Raw genomic sequence first — 18,849 nt, forward strand, 5'->3', positions numbered from 1 at the left:
TGGCTTTATGAATTTTCTCACCGTTTAGAAAGTAGTCCATGCTTGTATTCATTTTTCCAAAGTGCAAGACCTCGTGTTTGCTCACATTGAATTCCATCAGCCATTTCCTGCACCACTCTCCCAAACTGTCTAGATCCTTCTGCAGCCACCCTATTTCCTCAGTACTACTTGCCTGTCCACCTAGCTTCGTTTCATCAGCAAACTTCATTGGAATACCCCCAGTCCCTTCATCCAGATCATTAACATATAATGTGACCATGCAGGTAACCATGCCTGGGATCCAATCAACAACATGTCCAGCAGTAACTTTAGTGCAATTGCCGAATGGGCAGACTGTTCAAGTCCAAGCAGCTCAGTCCTCAGTCACGCAGTCCCTTCATGTTCAGACTATTCAGATTTCTACTATACTTGAAAATAAGGACTCCCAGGAATCTGTGGATAGAATGACTAACTCTCAGAAATGTAGAGAAATTCTATCGAGATGGCCTTCATACAGGAAAATCCTGAATGAACTTTCTTCTGATCCCCCCAGTGTGCCAAGAAATCGATGAGGAGAAATCAGAAGCAGAGACTGTCTCAACCATTACTACAACGACGATGCAGACACCAATCTATCAGACTAGCAGTGGACAATACATTGCTATTACACAGGGGGAAGCAATTCAGCTGGGCAACAATGGTACAGATGAAGTGCAAGGGCTCCAGACACTAACAATGACCAACGTAGCTACAGCCAAGGTTGGAGCAGCCATTATACAGTATGCACAGAGCCCTGATGGACCGCAAATCTTTGTGACGGGCAGCCAAGTGGTTGTACAAGGTGCTGCTGGAGATATCCAAACCTATCAGATCCATACAGCTCCTAACTCCACTGCTGACCAGGGAATGGTTATGGCATCTTCACCAGTCCTGCAAAGCCAGCACCAGAATGCTGAAGAAACCACTCGTAATCGTGAGATCTGCCTCATGAAAAACAGGGAAACAGCTCGAGAGTGCCATCGCAAGATGAAAGAGTATGTGAAATGCTTGGAGAATTGGGTTGCTATTCTGGAAAATCAAATTGAAAGAGAAGGTGTACAAAGTGGCCAAAAACAGCATGAAACTAGAACTGGGAAAATGTTAAAGGTCAACCGAAAGCCACAAAAGAGCTATAAAGAAAAGTAATATAGAACATGAGAAAAATAAACTAGCACAGACTATAAACACAGAGAGCAAAAGTTTGTATAAATATATATAACAAGAAAAGAATGGCTAAAGTAAATGTTGGTCCTTTGGATAATGAGAAGAAGCATTTCGTTATGGGATATCACAGTGGAGGATACTAATATCTTTCCAGTAACTAACAAAGAGACAACGGTAGGTGAGGATTTGGAAACTATCATTATTATGGAACAGCGAGTTTTAGACTGTTTGGAGGTAATTGAGCTAATGATAGAAAAGTCTCCTGACCCTGATGGAATGCCTCCCAGGGTACTAAAAGAGATGCCAGGAAAAATAGCAAATGCACTGGCAGTAATTTTCCAAAATTCACTGGACTCTGTGGCAGTTCCAGCAGATTGGAAAACAGCAAAGGTGATGCCACTGTTTTAAAAAGGAGGTGGACAAAAGTTGGGGAATTATATACCAGTTAGTTTATTCTCTGTAGTGGGAAAGATGCTTGGGTCTATTATCAAGGAAGAAATTGCAGGGAATCTCAATAGAAATTGTCCCATTGTACAGACACAGCATGGGTTCATGAAGGGCAGGTCATGTTTGACCAATCTTTTGGAATTCTATGAAGACATTTCAAGAAAGGTGGACAACGGGGATCCAGTGGATGTGGTGTACCTGGATTTCCAAAAGACCATCAACAAGATGCTGTGCAGTAGGCTGTTGCATAATATAAGGGTGCATGGTGTAAGGGATAGAAGATTGGTTGACTAATAGGAAGCAAAGTGTGGGATAAATAAGTATTATTCTGGCTGGCAATCATTGATAAGTAGTGTGCCTCCGGCATCGGTATTGGGACTGCAATTATTTACAATTAATACAGATGATTTGGAGTTGGAACCAAATGTAGGGTGTCAAAGTTTGCATGTGACACTAAGATGATTAGTGGAACAATGTAAGCGGAGGACTGTGAAACTTTGCAGAGGAACATAGATAAATTGAGTGAGTGGGTAATGGTCTGTCAAATGAAATAGAATATTTGTAAATATCAAGTTTATACTCTTTGGTTGTACTAACATTAAAAAAAACTTGAATGTTAAAAAGTTGCATCATTTGCTCTGCAGAGGGACCTGAACATCCTTCTGCATGAAGGTTGGTCACCAGGTACAACAATCAGTTCAGAAAGCAAATGGAATTTTGTCCTTCATTGCTGAAGGGATTGTGTTTAAAACCAGACTTAATGTTCCAGCTGTATTTGGGTGTTGGTGAGGCCACACCTGGAGTACTGCATGTAGTTTTTATCTCCTTAGTTGAGAAACGATGTACTGGCACGAGAGGAGGTACAGAGGAGGTTAACTAGGTTGATTCCAGAGTTGAGGGGGTTAGCTTAACAGAGACTGAGTAGATTGGGATTATATTCATTGGAAATCAGAAGAATGGAAACATATAAAATAATGAATGAAATGGACAAAATAGAAGTAGAGAAGGTGTTTCCACTGGTAGGTGAAGCTAGGACAAGAGGGCATCACCACAAGACTAGAGGCAGCAAATTTCAGACTGAATTGAGAAGGAACTTCTTGACTTCTATGGAATTCATTGACCAGGGAAGTCGTTGATGCTAGTTCAGAAAACGTTTTTAAAGCTAGGTTAGATTTTTTAAAACGTAATTAATTAATGGACACCGTGAGAACGTGGGTAAATGGTTGTGTCCACGAAATGATCAGCCATGATTTTACTGAATGGCAGAACAGGCTCGAAGGGTAGGACGGTCTTCTACTGTTCCTAGTTCTTATGTTATACATCCCTCCCTCATTCGTGACTTGGAGGTGTTGGTGTTGGATTGGGATAGACAAAAGTAAAATTCACAGAACACCAGATTATTGGTCAACAGGATTATTTGGAAGCACTAGTTTTGCTGCTTCTTCATCAGGTGGTTTTGAGATGGTGTCATTTTTAACTCTTGTAACTCATGAACAGCAACATGCCACGAAGCAATCCGCATGCTCCAGCCAACAATGGACCCGAGTGATTGATGTCAGCGGCGGACCAATGGAAAGGCAGGGACGGAGCTGGAGGACCTGGCGGAGCAGTTGGTCCTCCGACCAATAAGGGTGAACGAGGGGCGGGACCCGACTATACCACGTGATCATCCTCACAGTCGTTTCGGGATGTGCGAACGGAGAGCTGTTGGTGAGGATAGAAATAAACAGTAGGAAGCGGGAGGGAAATGGTGTTGGTATGGGTTGAGAGGTTTTATAGACATTTGTTGCACATCCGAAAATACAAATTTGAAACTTAGTCCTGTTTTTGCAGTAAACGGGAAAATGCCTCATCCAGCGATTGACTCGAGTAAGCACCACCATCTTTATTTGGGGCAACGATTCACTGGACACGTTCAGCTGCCAGCTTTGTAGGGGGCAAAGTTCAGTGGGACGCATGTGCAGCCTTCTCTGGTAGAGAGTCATTGGGCAGGATTTACACAGAGCATATTCACACCCAGAGAAATGGTTTTCTTTTCCTCTGGACTTGTTTCGTCATTCATTTTAAATGATTTGGATGTGAATAGAAGTGGTACAGTTAGTAAGTTTGCAAGTGACACCAAGATTGGTGGTATTGTGGACAGTGATAAAGGGTATCTCAGAGTACAATGGGATATTGATCAGATGGAAAAATGGGCTGGGGAGTGGCAGATAGGGTTTAATTTAGATAAATGTGACGTGCTGCATTTTAGAAAAGCAAATCAGAGCAGGACTCACACACTGAATTGTAAGGTCTTGGAGAGTCTTGCTGAACAAAGAGACCTTGGAATGCAGGTTCATAGTTCCTTGAAAGTAGATTCGCAGGTCGATAGGACAGTGAAAAAGGCATTTAGTATGCTTCCCTTTATTGGTCAGAGTTAAAAATCACACAACACCAGGTTATAGTCCAACAGGTGTAATTGGAAGCACATTAGCTTTTGGAGCGACGCTCCTTTATTGGTCAGAGCATTGAGTAAAGGAGCTGGACAGGACATTGGTTAGGTCACTTTTGGAATATTATGTGCAGTTCTGGTCTCCCTCCTATCAGAAAGAGGCACTGAAACTTGAAAGGTTTGAGAATTGATTTTCAAGGATGTTGCCAGCGTTGGAGGATTTGAGTTGCAAAGAGAGGCATAATAGGCTGGGTCATTTTCCCTGGAATGTCATAGGCTGAGGTGTGATGTTACAGAGGCTTATAAAATCGTGAGGGACATGGATAGCATAAATAGACAAGGGTTGGTGGAGCCCAGAACGAGAGGATATAGGTTTCGGGTGGGGGGTGGGGGTAAATTCAAAAGGAGCCTAAAGGGCAACTAAAGTTGTAACATTTCAAAGGCATTTGAATAGGAAGGGTTCAGACGGATGTTGGACAAGTGCTGGCAAATGGGAATAGATTAGGTTAGATATCTGGTTGGCATAGATGGGTTGGATGAAAGAGTCTGTTTCTGTGCTAGACAGAGCTAGACATCTCTGACTGTGGGATCATAAAAGTGAACTTGCTCTGATTCATCTCTGGGCTCCTTGATGTCCGCTTGTTTGTTCTCTTGCTTTCTCAGTCTCTCGTGTGTATTTTTGCTCTGTGTAGTATTTTACTATTACGTTCACAGACCTCTTTGTAAATGAATTGTCCACTGCTGCCTGGCTCCTGACCATATGCTCCATTATCAGGTTATTTTTTCCACAATATCTTTGACAGTCAAGAGTTCTTTTTTCCCAATAAGTGAGTGGATTTTCCTTCCATTTCTGACAGTCAAATTCTGCAGCATTTTCAATCCCTGTAAATCATATTGCACTCCCTGAAACATGATGTGTATTTCTCCTTCCACAGATACCTGTGATCAAGGCCAAAGCTCTGTTGCCTGTTGAGAAGGTGATGTTTGACTTCCTTGTACAGCTGCAGTTGGTATGGTGAAGGTGCTCCCACAACGTGGTTGGGTAGGAGACATTACAGATTATTTACTCAGAGATAGTGAAGAGTAGAAGATATATCTGTACAAATCAACGCATTTTTAATTTCACAAAAATATTGAGAACTTTTGACATAAGGCCACAGATGGAGAATATTATGTCCAGTGACCAAACCTTTGTGAAATAAGCAATTTTTCAGGAATGACTTAAAGGAAGAAAGCAGATCTTAGAGGGTGGGAATTCCAGACCGTGTTGCCTTGGAATCTATAGAAACAGTCACACAGCTGAACTCAAAAATAAACCCATCACTGGGAGTCTAAACTAAAATGAGTTATTGAGATGTGAAAGGGTGTCTGGTGCATGGAGATAGGAATGATTACAGCCAGGAATTAAGTCAAGGGTGTGAAAATAAATTGCTGTTGCTTATAATTGGGAGCCTTTTGATGGATCAGCAAGTTCTGGTACAAGTGAGCACTTGGGCGGTAGAGTTGTCAATTTTCTCAATTTTCAATATAAGGAGGGTGATTGTGGGATGTTGGCCAGGAGTGGGTTTAGATAATGAAATCTAGAGTTAACAAAATGAATGAGTTTCAGTAAATGAGCTGAGACTGTGGTGAGGTCAGGTGATATCACTGAAGTCGAAATTGTGGTGTTAGAGTGGGACTGGGCTGTCACCCTCACCTCCCCTCTGGAATTCAGCTGTTTGTCAGTTTGTGAATCAAGTCTGTAACAAGACCAGGAACTGAGTGGCCCTGGCAGAACCCAAACTGGGCGTCACAGAAGGTTATTGCTGAGCAGCTGCGTGACAGCACTGTTGATGACACCTTCCATCACTTCACTGCTGAGCGAGTGTCGACTGATGGAGGGAAATTGGCTGGGCTGGCTCTGTCCTGCGTTTTTGTGTTGAACATGCCTGAGCAATGTTCCACAATGTCAGTAGGTGCCAGTGCTGGAGCAGTACTTGTCTTGGTGGGCAGCAATTTCTGGAGCACAACCATCAGTATTGCCACAATGTTGGTAGGGCTGACAGCCTTTACACTACTTCTCCATTTCTTGATCTGATTTGAAATAAGTTTTCAACCAATTTGATTCACATCTGTGATGTCAGGGACCAATGTAGAAGGCTCATCCACTTGGCACTGCTGGCTGAAGATTGCTGCAAATGCTGTTGCCTTGTCTGTTGCATGGATGTGTGAGACCGTCCATCAGTAAGGGTGGGGATATCTGTGATGCTTCCTGCAGTGAGTTGTTTAATTGTCCATCACCATTCCTGACTAGGTGTGGCAGAACTGCAGAGCTCAGATCTGAACAATTGGTTGTTGGATCCCATAGTTCTATTTGGTGTTGCTTGCACTGTTTGCCGTGCAGATTGGGTAGCTTCACCAGGTAAGCATCACATTTTTATGTATGCCTGGTATTGCTCCTGGCATGCCCTGTGGAACTCTCCATTGAACTAGGGTTGATCCCCTGGCTTGATGTTAATGGTTGAGTGGGGGATATACCAGGCCATGAGATTTCAGATTGGGTTGGAGTACAGTTCTGCTGCTGTTGTTGGCCCACAGTGAGGCAGAAGTTGCAGGGTCTAGAGGGCTGATTGTGTGGTTGTATTTTCTAGTGCATTGGTAGATGTAATGTGGTCCATCCAGTTTCATTCTTTTGTTGAGACTGTGCAGTGATTAATACAATGAGTGATTTGGTGAGCCAGTGTCAGGGATGCAACCTTTAAAAGCAGGTTTTGTGATTTACACATGAAAGAAGTGAAACTATCATGGCATTCAAACAGATGAAAGACTCAATAGACAATCAAGGTATTTTTCAATGGATAATTTCAGTTATATCACACTGTAAATTTTTGCCATAAATTCTGTGCCTTAGAATTGTGCCCTCCACAATCACCTGATGACGGAGCAGTGCTCCGAAAGGTAGTGTGCTTCCAAATAAACCTGGTGGACTATAACCTGGTGTTGTGTGATTCTTAACTTAGAATATTACAGCACTACTAACAGGACTGCATGTAAACAGGCTGTCCAGTTAATCAATACATTCAGAAGGATTTCCTCCAAGTTTGATGACGCAATATTAGTCAAAACAGTCGGCTTCAACCTGCAATGTTGCTCTGAACAAAAACTTCAGGCTGACACAAAGCTCCCCACCCCACTGCAATGTGGTAACTGGGCCTGGCCCAGGAATTGGAACTGGGACATTTGTGGACTGTGATCTCAAAGGAAGCGAGCAAACACAATTCCGACAGATTAGTCCTCAAAGATGAATAGCAAGTTTGAGACAAGGCAGGTGGTATGCCATCTTGCACTTAGCTTAACTGCATTTCTTATTTACAGTAGTGTTTTGCAAAATATAAAGAACTGTGTTTTTTTTCATGGTTGGGGAGTTATATCCTCATTGATCACAGTTGCTGCCTCTCGCTCCTCAAGTCAAATCATAGGATCTGTAACAAAACAATAAACTGCAGGTGCTGGAGATCTAAATCCCAGAAACAAAGTGCTGGAGAAACTCAGCAGTTCTGAGAGCATCGGTGAATTGAAAAACATGTTACATTTCAAGTTCATTGACTCTTCATCTGAACGGACAAAAGGTCATGAGACTTTGAACTTACAATGTTTTATTCCCCTCAGAGATGCTGCTGGACCTGCGGTTCTCCGACGTTGTGCTTTTTATTTTGAACTTTTTTTATAAAACAGATTGGAAAATACTAATCTGCAAAAGTGTATTGTAAACATGAGCATGGTGTCCACACTTGAGTTACAGAAGCACGCCTCAGTTTAAAAACTTGATTTAACTCAAAGTAACATTCCATCTCAAAATTAGCCGAGTTACACCAATAATAAAGCTCATCCACCGAATTTGGCACTTCAGCACAACATCCTGCAGTGTTGTACACAGCCACCTTTACCAAAGAATGATCACATGTCACAAAATTGAAGGCCAAGAGCATGTTTCTTGAAAGGAACTGAACTCAAACTCTCAATTTTTTTGGAAGAATTTTTATTAAACTTGATTGAACATTTAAATCTCAGAGTATAATCTTTGCTCTTTTAAACAAAGTTTGTGGGAAAGATCCCACATCTTGCTTAAGGTTCAGTTCAGTCTGATACATAGAACCAAAAGTCAAGCAAACATCACACTTTCCATTCACTTCGACAAATTGTTTGTAAAATCATGTCACGTTAAAGAACTGGACAATAAATGTCACTGTATGCAACACGAGTGAAGCCTGTGACAGCAGATTTAGCTTTGGAGGGCAGTGTGTGTGCTTTCTAAATTCTGGAAGCACTTTGGGAGACTGCTCCCAGATGGTGATAGTAAGCATATGTGGAATGCACTGTTTAGATTTGGGAATCCTTGGGAGACATTCTGTGGTTTCAATAGTACTTGGCTTGCGTTGGTGTCCAGTAAGCAATTCATAAAGTTACTTATGTATTGTTGTTGACTACCTGAATGGTATTCAAATCTGCCAGGTTGCCTTCAATAGTGTGAATGCATCTATTGTAAATATTTGGAATATTCCAGAATTTCCCAGTGCTTGTAAATTCAGGGGGGAACAAAAAAAATCACATTTGAGTAATTTGAAATTAAGAATCCAAGACGATGTAACCACTGAAGTATTCAATTCAATTAGTTAAATGGAGTGCTCACATTTAAAATACCTGTTATCCATAGGAATGGATGGACTGACAGAATTGGGACCAAAATCCTAGCTGGGGAGTGTGAAATGTGCTTTGATAAAGTCACCTACATTTACCAACAATAATTTGGCAAGCTCAGGAATTTAAAAAAAAATATGAGCTTCATTGCTGCTCCAGTCGGGTCCCAAGCTCTGTGAAAAAAATAAAAATGGTCAGGTTTATTGCATACACTCTGATACACGTGTTCCTTCTACAGATCCTGCAAGTTTCCCCAATGAGCATAGTCCATTCAAATGATGTTGCTAATTTTGGCCAACTAATTTCTTTCCTAGCCTAAAAAGCCTGATGAGTGACCAGAAGCAATTACTCCACAGATGTGGGAACATTACCGACGAGGATTTTTTCCTTCAGCATTGACTTCCATATATTCAGTGCCCAGAACAGATAAAAAGCTTGTTACCTTTTATAGAGCAATGATTCAGTGGGAGTAAAACGCTAACCTTTTCTTGCTTAATAATCAAGCTGCCTAAAAATAAAAATGAACACTTCTTAATAGTTCACGAGATCCTAACAAAATATTTTGTGCGAAACAAATCACATGATACATAGTTATTCAGATAACAAAACAAGTTTGTTCATTGAACAACCCAGAGGAAAATGTCATGAAATAATGTGAGTTTGATATACCTCAATCATCATTTCAGGTGCATTCTCTGCATAAATTCTCCTTTTCCTCCTCGAAGTATTCAACTTCTTGAATAATTGAGAGAATGAAGTCACAGTTGTACAACACAAAATCAGACCCTTCAGCCCAACTTGCCCATGCTGACCAGTAATCCAAAATTAAACTAGTCCCATTTGCCAGCATTTGCTCCATATCCATCTTAAACCCTTTCTACTGATTATCAGTTTATTTTACTTTATCAGCACTTGAAATACTGACATTCTTTCTCTCCCAACATTGGTTAAAGAAATCATTTATCCAAGTTAGTTTTGTAATCTTTCACAAAGAAACAAGTGAGAACAACATATAGCTGAGTGAAAAACAAAATACTGCAGTTGCGCGATATCTGGATACACTCTAAAGGTGAGACACTGATACTGCACAAGTTTGTCAGCACGGTTTCAATTACTGACAATAATTTAGTAATGTCTTAGCCTTCACATAGTTAAGGTAAATGTGAGATATCTGAATTTCATGAATTGGTTCCTGTTGCACTTTGATCAACAAAAATTATTCTTGGTTTAATCTACTCAAAGGAGAAAGTGATGACCAAAGAAGCTGGACATCAGAGTCGAAAAGTGTCATGCTGGAAAAGCACAGCAAGTCAGGCAGCATCCGAGAAGCAGGAGAGTTGATGTTTCGGGCATAGGCCCTTCATCAGGAATCACAGGCTTCAGAAAAATAACTGGCGTAGACTTATACCAATACATATGTAGAAGGGTCAGAGCATGTTACTATCAGATTAGAGACTAATTTCAGATTTGGTACCATTCAGTGCAACATTTCATATGATATTTACATATGTACCGAAAAGAGAAGTTGTCTAAAATTACAAGCTCTCGAATGATTATAGGATTAAACCTGGAAATAAAGCTGGTGAACAAGAATGGCAAAGTGAAGTCCCATCAGTATCGCCTTGAAGAGTGTCAAGTAAGAATTTGAGAGCAGGGTTGCCATCTTGGTGTAATCTTCAGTCTGGCCAAATTGCAGCAATAAGCTGTTCAATTTTATCTGCAAATTATTGAATGCAAAATCCTCCTTGCACAATAATGAGGCAGCATTTTGAGATGTCATTTTTAAAATATATTATTTTCAAAGTTACTCACAATTAAGAGTGATCACTTGGTGCTGTATGCATAACACAGTACAAAAAGGAATTAACAAAAAAAAATGATAACCCAAATTCAGAGTCACAAATTCATTGATTATTGATTGGGTCCAGCATTTACAAGTAATCGATTTTTAAAAATAAATACAGATACTTTTACTAACTATATTGGAGTACAGGCATGTTTCTTACTGAACAGTGACAGGATTGGACAGAGTCTGCATGGATTTAAGAGAGGGGAATCATACTTAGCAAATTTACTGAAAGAACCTACAGAGTCGAATATTAAAGTAAGAAATTGCAGGACATTTAGAAAAGCTTATCATTAAACATGGTAGACTGGGTTTTGTGAAAGAGAAACTATATTTGACAAATTTGCAACAGTTCATTGAGGAGGTAACAAGCAGGGCTGATAAAGGGCAATCCAATGATGTTCTGTATTTGGATTTTAAAAATGCAAATGATTTGGTGCTACATAAAAGTTAGTTGCACAATTTAGGAGCTCATGGTATCGGGGTAATGTATTAGCATGGATTGAGGACTGGTTAACCACACTGGCTGTTGCTGAGTCCTCACTTGCAGTGCTGTATACAATGATAGCTCCCATATTTAATAATGGATAAACCAACATCGGAGAGCATTCAAAAAAGATTCACTTAGGCTGCTTCGAGGACAAAAGGTTTGACCTATCAAGAATAGATAAGCAGAGGTGACCTTATGGAAACAAGATTCTGAGGAGCTTGACAGGGTGGATGTTGACGAGATCTTCTAGCACCAGTGAAGTCTCAAACCAGGGGACATTACATAAGGGAACATTCATTTTAGAAAAAGTAAAGAATTTTTTCTCTGTGAATGGCTAGAACTTTCTCACCCAAACTTTTGTGAAAGTTAAATGTGGGAGGGTAATGGTTGGGTTACTCTTCAGAGTAACATGGTTGTTCTGGCTTGTTGGGCTGAAGGGCCTGTTTCTACATAGTAGGGAATCTGCGATTCTATCTCAAATTATTTAAAAAGAGGGCAGATCAATTTTTGAAATATTGAGCAGTTGAGGGCTATGCAGATCAAGCATAAAAGAGGTGTTGATGTCTGGGTTGGCCTAGCCATGATCTTATAGAATGGGGGAACAAGTTGAAGGGAATGAATCCCCTACGCCTGCTCCGATTCCTTGAGGCTCCATTTCATGTTTTTTTTATTTCCAAAGAAGAGCGTGATACAATGTGCTGAAGATCTCAGATGTGAAAATGGGGTGTTTATGTACTGGTTCAGATGGCATTGATTCATCAATCATAGCTACACAGTCATGAGTAGGAATGCAATTCCTTCCATGAATAAAGGAAATCTACTGCAGAGCTCATACTAAGGAAATTCTTATCTTCAGTAAACTCTCCCATCACATCGGTAAAAACAATGACTGCAGAAGCTGGAAACCAGATTCTGGATTAGTGGTGCTGGAAGAGCACAGCAGTTTAGGCAGCATCCAAGTAGCTTCGAAATCAACGTTTCGGGCAAAAGCCCTTCATCAGGAATGCTGCCTGAACTGCTGTGCTCTTCCAGCACCACTAATCCGGAATCTCCCATCACATTACCCAACATATCAGCTGAAGCAAGACGCACTGCACATGCTCTAGTTAACAAAGCGACCCCGGGAGATTGATGTCAGCACCGGCCCAATGAAAGGACGGTGGGCGGAGCTGGATGACCTAGCCGGAGGTTTTTCCTCCAACCAATCAAAGTGAATGAAGGGCGGAGCTAAACTAAACCATGTGATCACCCTCACGCGTGGAGCAGAGTCGCTGTAATGAATGCTCGGGAAGTTATGGAGAGAAAGGATACGGTAAGGAAAGAAATAAACAGGGAAACGGGAGAAAAACTGTGTTGCTATGAACGGAGAGGTTTTACAAACAAATTGTGCACGTCGGAAAACACAAATGTGAACGTCCCAGTCCCGTGTTTGCAGTAAACGGGGAATTGCTTTAGCACGGCTGCAGGATTGAGTGAGCGCCGCCATCTTTATTCGGGACAAGGATTCACTGGACACGTGCACCGCCGCCATCTTTGTAGGGGGCAAGGTGCAGCCAGGCGCATGTGCAGCCTCTCTCTAGAATAGAGTCTTTGGGACCATAGCAGCCCATTCTGCTCTGATTCACCTCTAGGCTCTCTCGTGAACACTTTGTCAATATCTAGCTTCCTCAGTCTCGAACCATGGGTGCATTTCTGGTCTGTTTATTACTTTTATAGACCATTTACAAATAAGTTTTTCACTGCGGCCCAGCCCCTGACCATGTACTGCTCTATTATCAGATTATTTTTTCTTGAATATTTTTGATAGTCAAGAATTATTTTTTCCAATAAGCAGGTGTATTTTCCTTCCATTTCTGACTATCAAATTCTGCACCATTTTCATTCCCTGTAATCCATTTTGCACTCCCTGAAACATCAACTATGTTTCTCCTTCCAAAGCCCTGTTGCTTGTGGAGAGGGTGATGTTTGACTTTCTTGTACAGCTGCAGTTTGTGTGGTGAAGGTGCTCCTACAATGTGGTTGGATAAGTGGCATTATAGATTATTCATTCAACAACAGTGATGATTTGAAGATAATGTCCAAATCAACAACAGTTTGTATTTTTATTATCATGCTTATAATTTCACAAAAATACTATTGAGAACTTTAGACATAAGGCCAGAGATGGAGATATTAGGTCAGGAAACCGAAAACATTGCCAAAAAGCAGGTTTTGAGGGATGTCTTAAAGGTGGAAAGCAGACCTGAGAGGTTTTGGCTGCGAATTTCAGACCATGCTGCTTCAGCAACTGTAGAAACAGCCACACAGGTGAAGTAATGAATTAACAAATGGTTGGGAGTCTCGAAGAAAGTAGGTTGTCGAGGTCTCAAAGTGTGTGTGGTGCAGGGAGCTAGGGATTATCACAGCCAGGAATTAAATCAAGTGTGAGAATTTTAAATTGAGGGATATTGGCCAGGTTCTGGCAGGTGAGACTAAATTGGGTTGGGGTATCTGGACGGCATGGACAGGTTGGACCGAAGGGTCTGTTTCCTTGCTGTACATCTGTATGCTGTTGATTATAATTCGGAGCCTTTTGATGAATCAATAAGCAGAGATTTAGACTTCCTTGTGATTACAGGGAGGTAGAATGTGTGAAGCTGGCCCTGAGTGTGTTTGGAAAATGAAGTCTGGAGATAACACAAGGTGGGGATGAAAGTATATGAGCTGAGACAAGGGTGGAATCAGCTAGAAATAGTGGTCTTGGATTGGGACTGGGCTGTCTCACCTCACCTCTCGGCATCAGCTGGTTGCCAAATTGTGAATCAGGGCGGTAACTCAATCGGGAGCTGAGTGGTCCTGGTGGTGCCTAAAATGAGTGTCGCTCAGCTGGCTGTTGCTGAGCAGCTGCTGCTTGGTAGCCCTGTTGATGATATTTTCCATCACTTTACTGCTGATCGAGTGTGGACTGATAGAGGGTAATTGTCTGGGTTGGATTGCCCTGTGTTTTTGTGTTGAACATGCCTGTTCCACATTGTCGGTAGATGCCAGTGCTGGAGCGGTACTTGCCTTGGTGGGTGGCAAGTTCTGGAGCACAAACCATCAGTATTATTGCCAGAATATTGGCAGGGCCCATAGCCTTTGCACTACTTAACCATTTCTTGACGTTATTCAAACTGAATCGAACTGGCTTAAAACTCACATCTGTGATGTTGGAAACCACTGGAGAAGGCAAAGTGGATCATCCCACTTTGCACTTCTGGCTGAAGATTGCAGCAAATGCTGTCATCTTCTCTGGTGCATGGGTGTGTGATGCCCCTCCATCAGTAAGGGTGGGGATCTCTGTGATGCTTCCTGCAGTGAGTTGTTTAATTGCCCATCACCGTTCACAACTGGGTGTGGCAGAACTGCAGAGCTCCGATCTGTTCCATTGGATGTAGGATCACTTAGCTCTGTTGCTTGCTGCTGATGCTGTTTGATATGCAGGTAGTTCTGTTTGATAATTTCACCAGGTTGGCACTTCATTTTTAAGTCTGCCTGGTGCTGCTCTTGGCATGCCCTCTTTTACTGTACATTGTGATGGTTGAGAGAGGGATTTACAAACCCATGAGATTACAGATTGTGCTGGAGTACAGTTCTGCTGCTGTTGATATCCCACAGTGCCTCAGAGATACCCAGTTTGAGATCCTACATCTCTTCAAAGTCTGTCCCAATTAGAACGGTGATAGTGTCACTCAACACAATGGAGGTTTTTCTCAACTTTAAGGCAAGACAAAAGGAATGTGTGATGGTCGCTCGTACTGATACTGTCATGGCCAGATGTATCTGCCGCTGGTCAATTCATAACAATGAGATCACGTATGTTTTACATACATGTTGGTTCCCTCACCACCCGCTGCAGACTCAGTTGAGCAGCTATATCCTTTAAGACCTGGCTAGATCAGTCAGTAATTCTGTTGCAGAGCTAGTCCCGGTTGTGGACATTGAAATCCTGTACCCAGAATACACTTGACACCATTTTATTGCCTCAGTGCTTCCTCCAAATGTCCTTCAACCTTAAGGAGAAGTGATTCATCAGCCAAGGGAGGAGGGGACGTGGTAATCAGCAGGAGCCATGAGACTTCCTGGTCTCCGGAGCCAGTGCTGTGTACTCCCAGGGCAAATCCTCCCTGTCTGTACACCACTGTGCTACTCCTCAGCCTGGTCTATCCTGCCGGTGGGAGAGGACGTATCCAGAGATTTCAGGAGAAAGTGAAGACTGCAGATGCTGGAGATTAGAGTCAAGAGTCTGGTGCTGGAAAAGCACAGCAGGTCAGGGTGATGAAGGGCTTCGGCTCGAATCGTCGATTCTCCTGCTCCTCGGATGCTGCCTGACCTGTTGTGCTTTTCCAACACCACACTCTCGATATCTCAGGATGGTGATGGTGGTGTCTGGTCATTGTTTGTAAGGGATGATTCCGTGAGTATGACTGTGTCAGGCTGTTCCTTGACTCGTCTGAGACAGTTCTCCACATTTTGGCCCCAAAAACCATATGTTAGTGAGGAGGACGTTGCACCATCGAGAGGGCTGATTCTATGGTTGTAATTTCTGGTGCCTTGTTAGTTGCCAACTGGTCCATTCAATTTCATTCCTGATTTGAGACTTTGCAGTGATTAATACAGTGAGTAGCTGGCTGGGCCGCTGTCAGGTTGGCAGGATTTTTTTTCGCCAATGACAATGGTTTCATGGAGATCAGCAGATTCCTAATACATTTTTTTTTCTTGAATTCAGATTCCACCATCTGTCAAGATAGGATTCGAACCAGGACTTCAGTCATTTGTTTTAATATTCTGGATAAAACCCTGGTTTTTTTTCTTTGTAAAACACTGTCCATCATCCTGTCTCCTCCATCCTCCCCTCCAACAACGAGTGAGGAGCACATGGAGTTTCTCTGTCACTAAGACTGAGATAATCCGATCTGCTCCTTCCCTCCCTCCCACTAGCCCACTGAGCCAAACTGCCTCACGTGGTGTTCCTGTTTTGTGTCCTCAACCTACATCTTTCTCCAGTCTCTTGTCAAGCCTTATCAGAGCTCACCTTGACCCTTTACCCTAATCTCGCTAAACTCACTTTCCAACTCTCTTTCCTCCGCTGCCGCCTCATCACTCCCCCTCGCCAATTCATCGATATTGTTCCTTGTTCTGTCTGTTGGTCTTTTTTGGTTATGTCCTTCTCTCCCATTCTGTGAAAAACTAATATTTGACCTCACCATTGTTGGAAAATCCTGCTCCATCTCCACTCTCCTTTTCCTTTCTGAATTCCTTGCATTTGGTATCCCTCAACGATCTATCCTTGGTCTCTCCTGTATCTCACGTACATAGTGCCAGGAGGTGATATCATCCAAAAACACTGTGTTATGTTTGACATATACACTGACGATGCCCAGCTCTCCCTCCCCATCATCCCTCTCCATTGCTCCACTATTACTCAGTTATCAAACTGCTTATCACATTCCCAGTACTCGATTAGCTGCAATTTCCTCCAATGAAACATTGTCATGGTTAAACCCATTGCCTTACTTTTACATTTCTGCTGAGCCCCTCCCACTGGGAACTCTGAGGCAGAACGACACTCTTCACAATATTGCTGTTCTATCTGACCCCAAGGTGACCTTCTGATCAGACATCCACACAATCACAACACCAGGAATTCCAATCTCTTAAATGTTGCTTTTCTCCACCTCACCCCAGCTCCATTGCTACTGAAACCCCTTAAACTGTGTCGCCTTAAACTTGAATCCAAAACTGAGCCATTGATCCCGTGACTCAGAATCTGGTTTCAGACTCCCTTCTCAGTATTTACCCTCAGACACATCCTCTCAGTATTTATCCTGTCAAACCCCTTAAGAATCCCATCTGTCTCAATGAGATCACCTCTCTTTCTCCAAAATCCAGTGAGTAGAGTCCCAACCTTTTCAGAATTTATTTGAAAGATAATCCCTCCAAACCAGGGATCATCTCATTGAATCTTCCCTGAAATGCCTCCAATAAAGTGACACATTTCCTTATCTAAAGGGACCAAAACTGCTCTCATTACTGCAGATATGGTGGTCTCACCAGCACTTCCACACATTACTCTCAGGTATATACTCCAATCTCTCATACTGAAAACCCTTGAAACAAAACATTCGATTCCCCTTCCTGATTCCCTGTTGTAAATGTGTGGTAGCTTTCTGTGTTTCCTGAACAATTACCCCTGGTCCCTTTGTTGTGCAGCTTTCTACAGTTTCCATCATTTAAATAGTACTTTGTTCTTTTATCTCCTCCAAAATGAGCAACTTCCCATTTTCCCAAGTTACACCCCATCTGGCAACTTGTTGCCCCCTTCTCCTTTGCATCTCTCTCTTTTCATAATCCTCTTAGACCTTGACAGTTATGCCTTTTCTGGGAGATATCCCCCCCTTCCCATTCTTCCAAACATTTACTGGGAGCACTGGGCAGTGGGAAGCAGATAGAGTTGCTATCTTTTTAGGGATACGCTTTGGAGTGACTGAGAGGATCTTCCTACCCATTGGTCAGGATGGAGACAACTTGCCCATCATTAGGCATTAGCCTTTCACACCCATGTCTTATTGATGAGGCAGAGCGGCAGCACGGAATGAAAGAAAAGAAAGGAATTCTTGTTCCCCATATCTCACTGACGCTTGGATCATTTTCTCCAATGTGTCAAAGAACTGCTGTGTTCAGTCACATAAGATCTCAAGTTGGAATCTCCTAGAAACCTACAGATGTCCCTCTGAGTTGACTGCTGATGTCCTCAAGGGTAATATGTACAGTAATCCTGGGCGACGAGGAGGGGATGGTGTGAGTTTCTAACTTGAACTGACAGTGACAGATTTTATAAACTTGTATTACATTTGGATGTTCAGATGGTAATCTCAGTAAATATTCTGCTAAACTGTGATTGAATTACTTGGTATATCAGGATCTGGATATTCACATTGTGTGTGTGTGTGTGTGTGTGTGTGTGTGTGTGTGTATTGTTTTCCAGATCAATCCCATTTGCTGCTTAAAAATTCTCCTTTGAATCATTGCCTTCTCTCAAAAGGTCTCCCCAAACCTTCAATGTGTCATGTAATCCTTTTATGCTGACCTGATGAGTGTAAGGTTTATTATTCGAATGTGTAATTTTTGTATAAGGATACCTCCGAGAGGGAGCAGAATATTCTTAAAGGGGAGAATAACCATTTTGAGGGGAGGCTGTTGTTTATTGGTATGAATGACATAGGAATAGAAGAGTTCACATTATTGGATCATGGGAATCTCTTGTGGGGTAGAATTGACCTCCATCGGAAGGATGGATTGTACTGGCACTGGAAGGGAACAGTTGCTAGTGCTTTTCAGGAGGCATTAAACCGGTGAAGGAATGTGGGTAAACCCAGAGAGAGAGTGAGGGAAGAGCTCAGTCTGAGGCTGGTACAGTTCAGACGTCAAACAGTCAAGGCAGACAAGGGCAAGGCACAGAATGAGCAGTTACTCTGCATTTATTTCAATGCAGGAGGCCCGATAGGTCGGGCAGAGGAGCTCAGGGTATGGTTTTGAACATCACACTGGGGTATTATAGCAATTACAGAGGCATGACTTAATGATGGATAGGACCAGCAGCTTAATGTTCCACTGTATAGATGCTCTCGCAAAGATAGAAAGGGGACAACAGAGCAGGGGGAGAGGTATTTTTGATAAGGGATAACATTACAGCTGGGCTTCAAGAGGGTATTCCTGGGAGTACATCCAGACAGGTTATACAGGTGGAACTGAGAA

The 18,849-nt window shown here is 42.3% G+C and overlaps 1 pseudogene; it reads left to right on the plus strand.

Annotated features, from left to right (window-relative positions):
* The first annotated feature begins 257 nt into the window (after positions 1-257).
* LOC140458581 (cyclic AMP-responsive element-binding protein 1 pseudogene) lies at positions 258-1,164 on the plus strand (annotated as a pseudogene).
* The last annotated feature ends 17,685 nt before the right edge of the window (positions 1,165-18,849 follow it).

The sequence above is a fragment of the Chiloscyllium punctatum genome, chromosome 33, assembly GCF_047496795.1.
Source record: "Chiloscyllium punctatum isolate Juve2018m chromosome 33, sChiPun1.3, whole genome shotgun sequence".
NCBI lineage: Eukaryota > Metazoa > Chordata > Chondrichthyes > Orectolobiformes > Hemiscylliidae > Chiloscyllium > Chiloscyllium punctatum.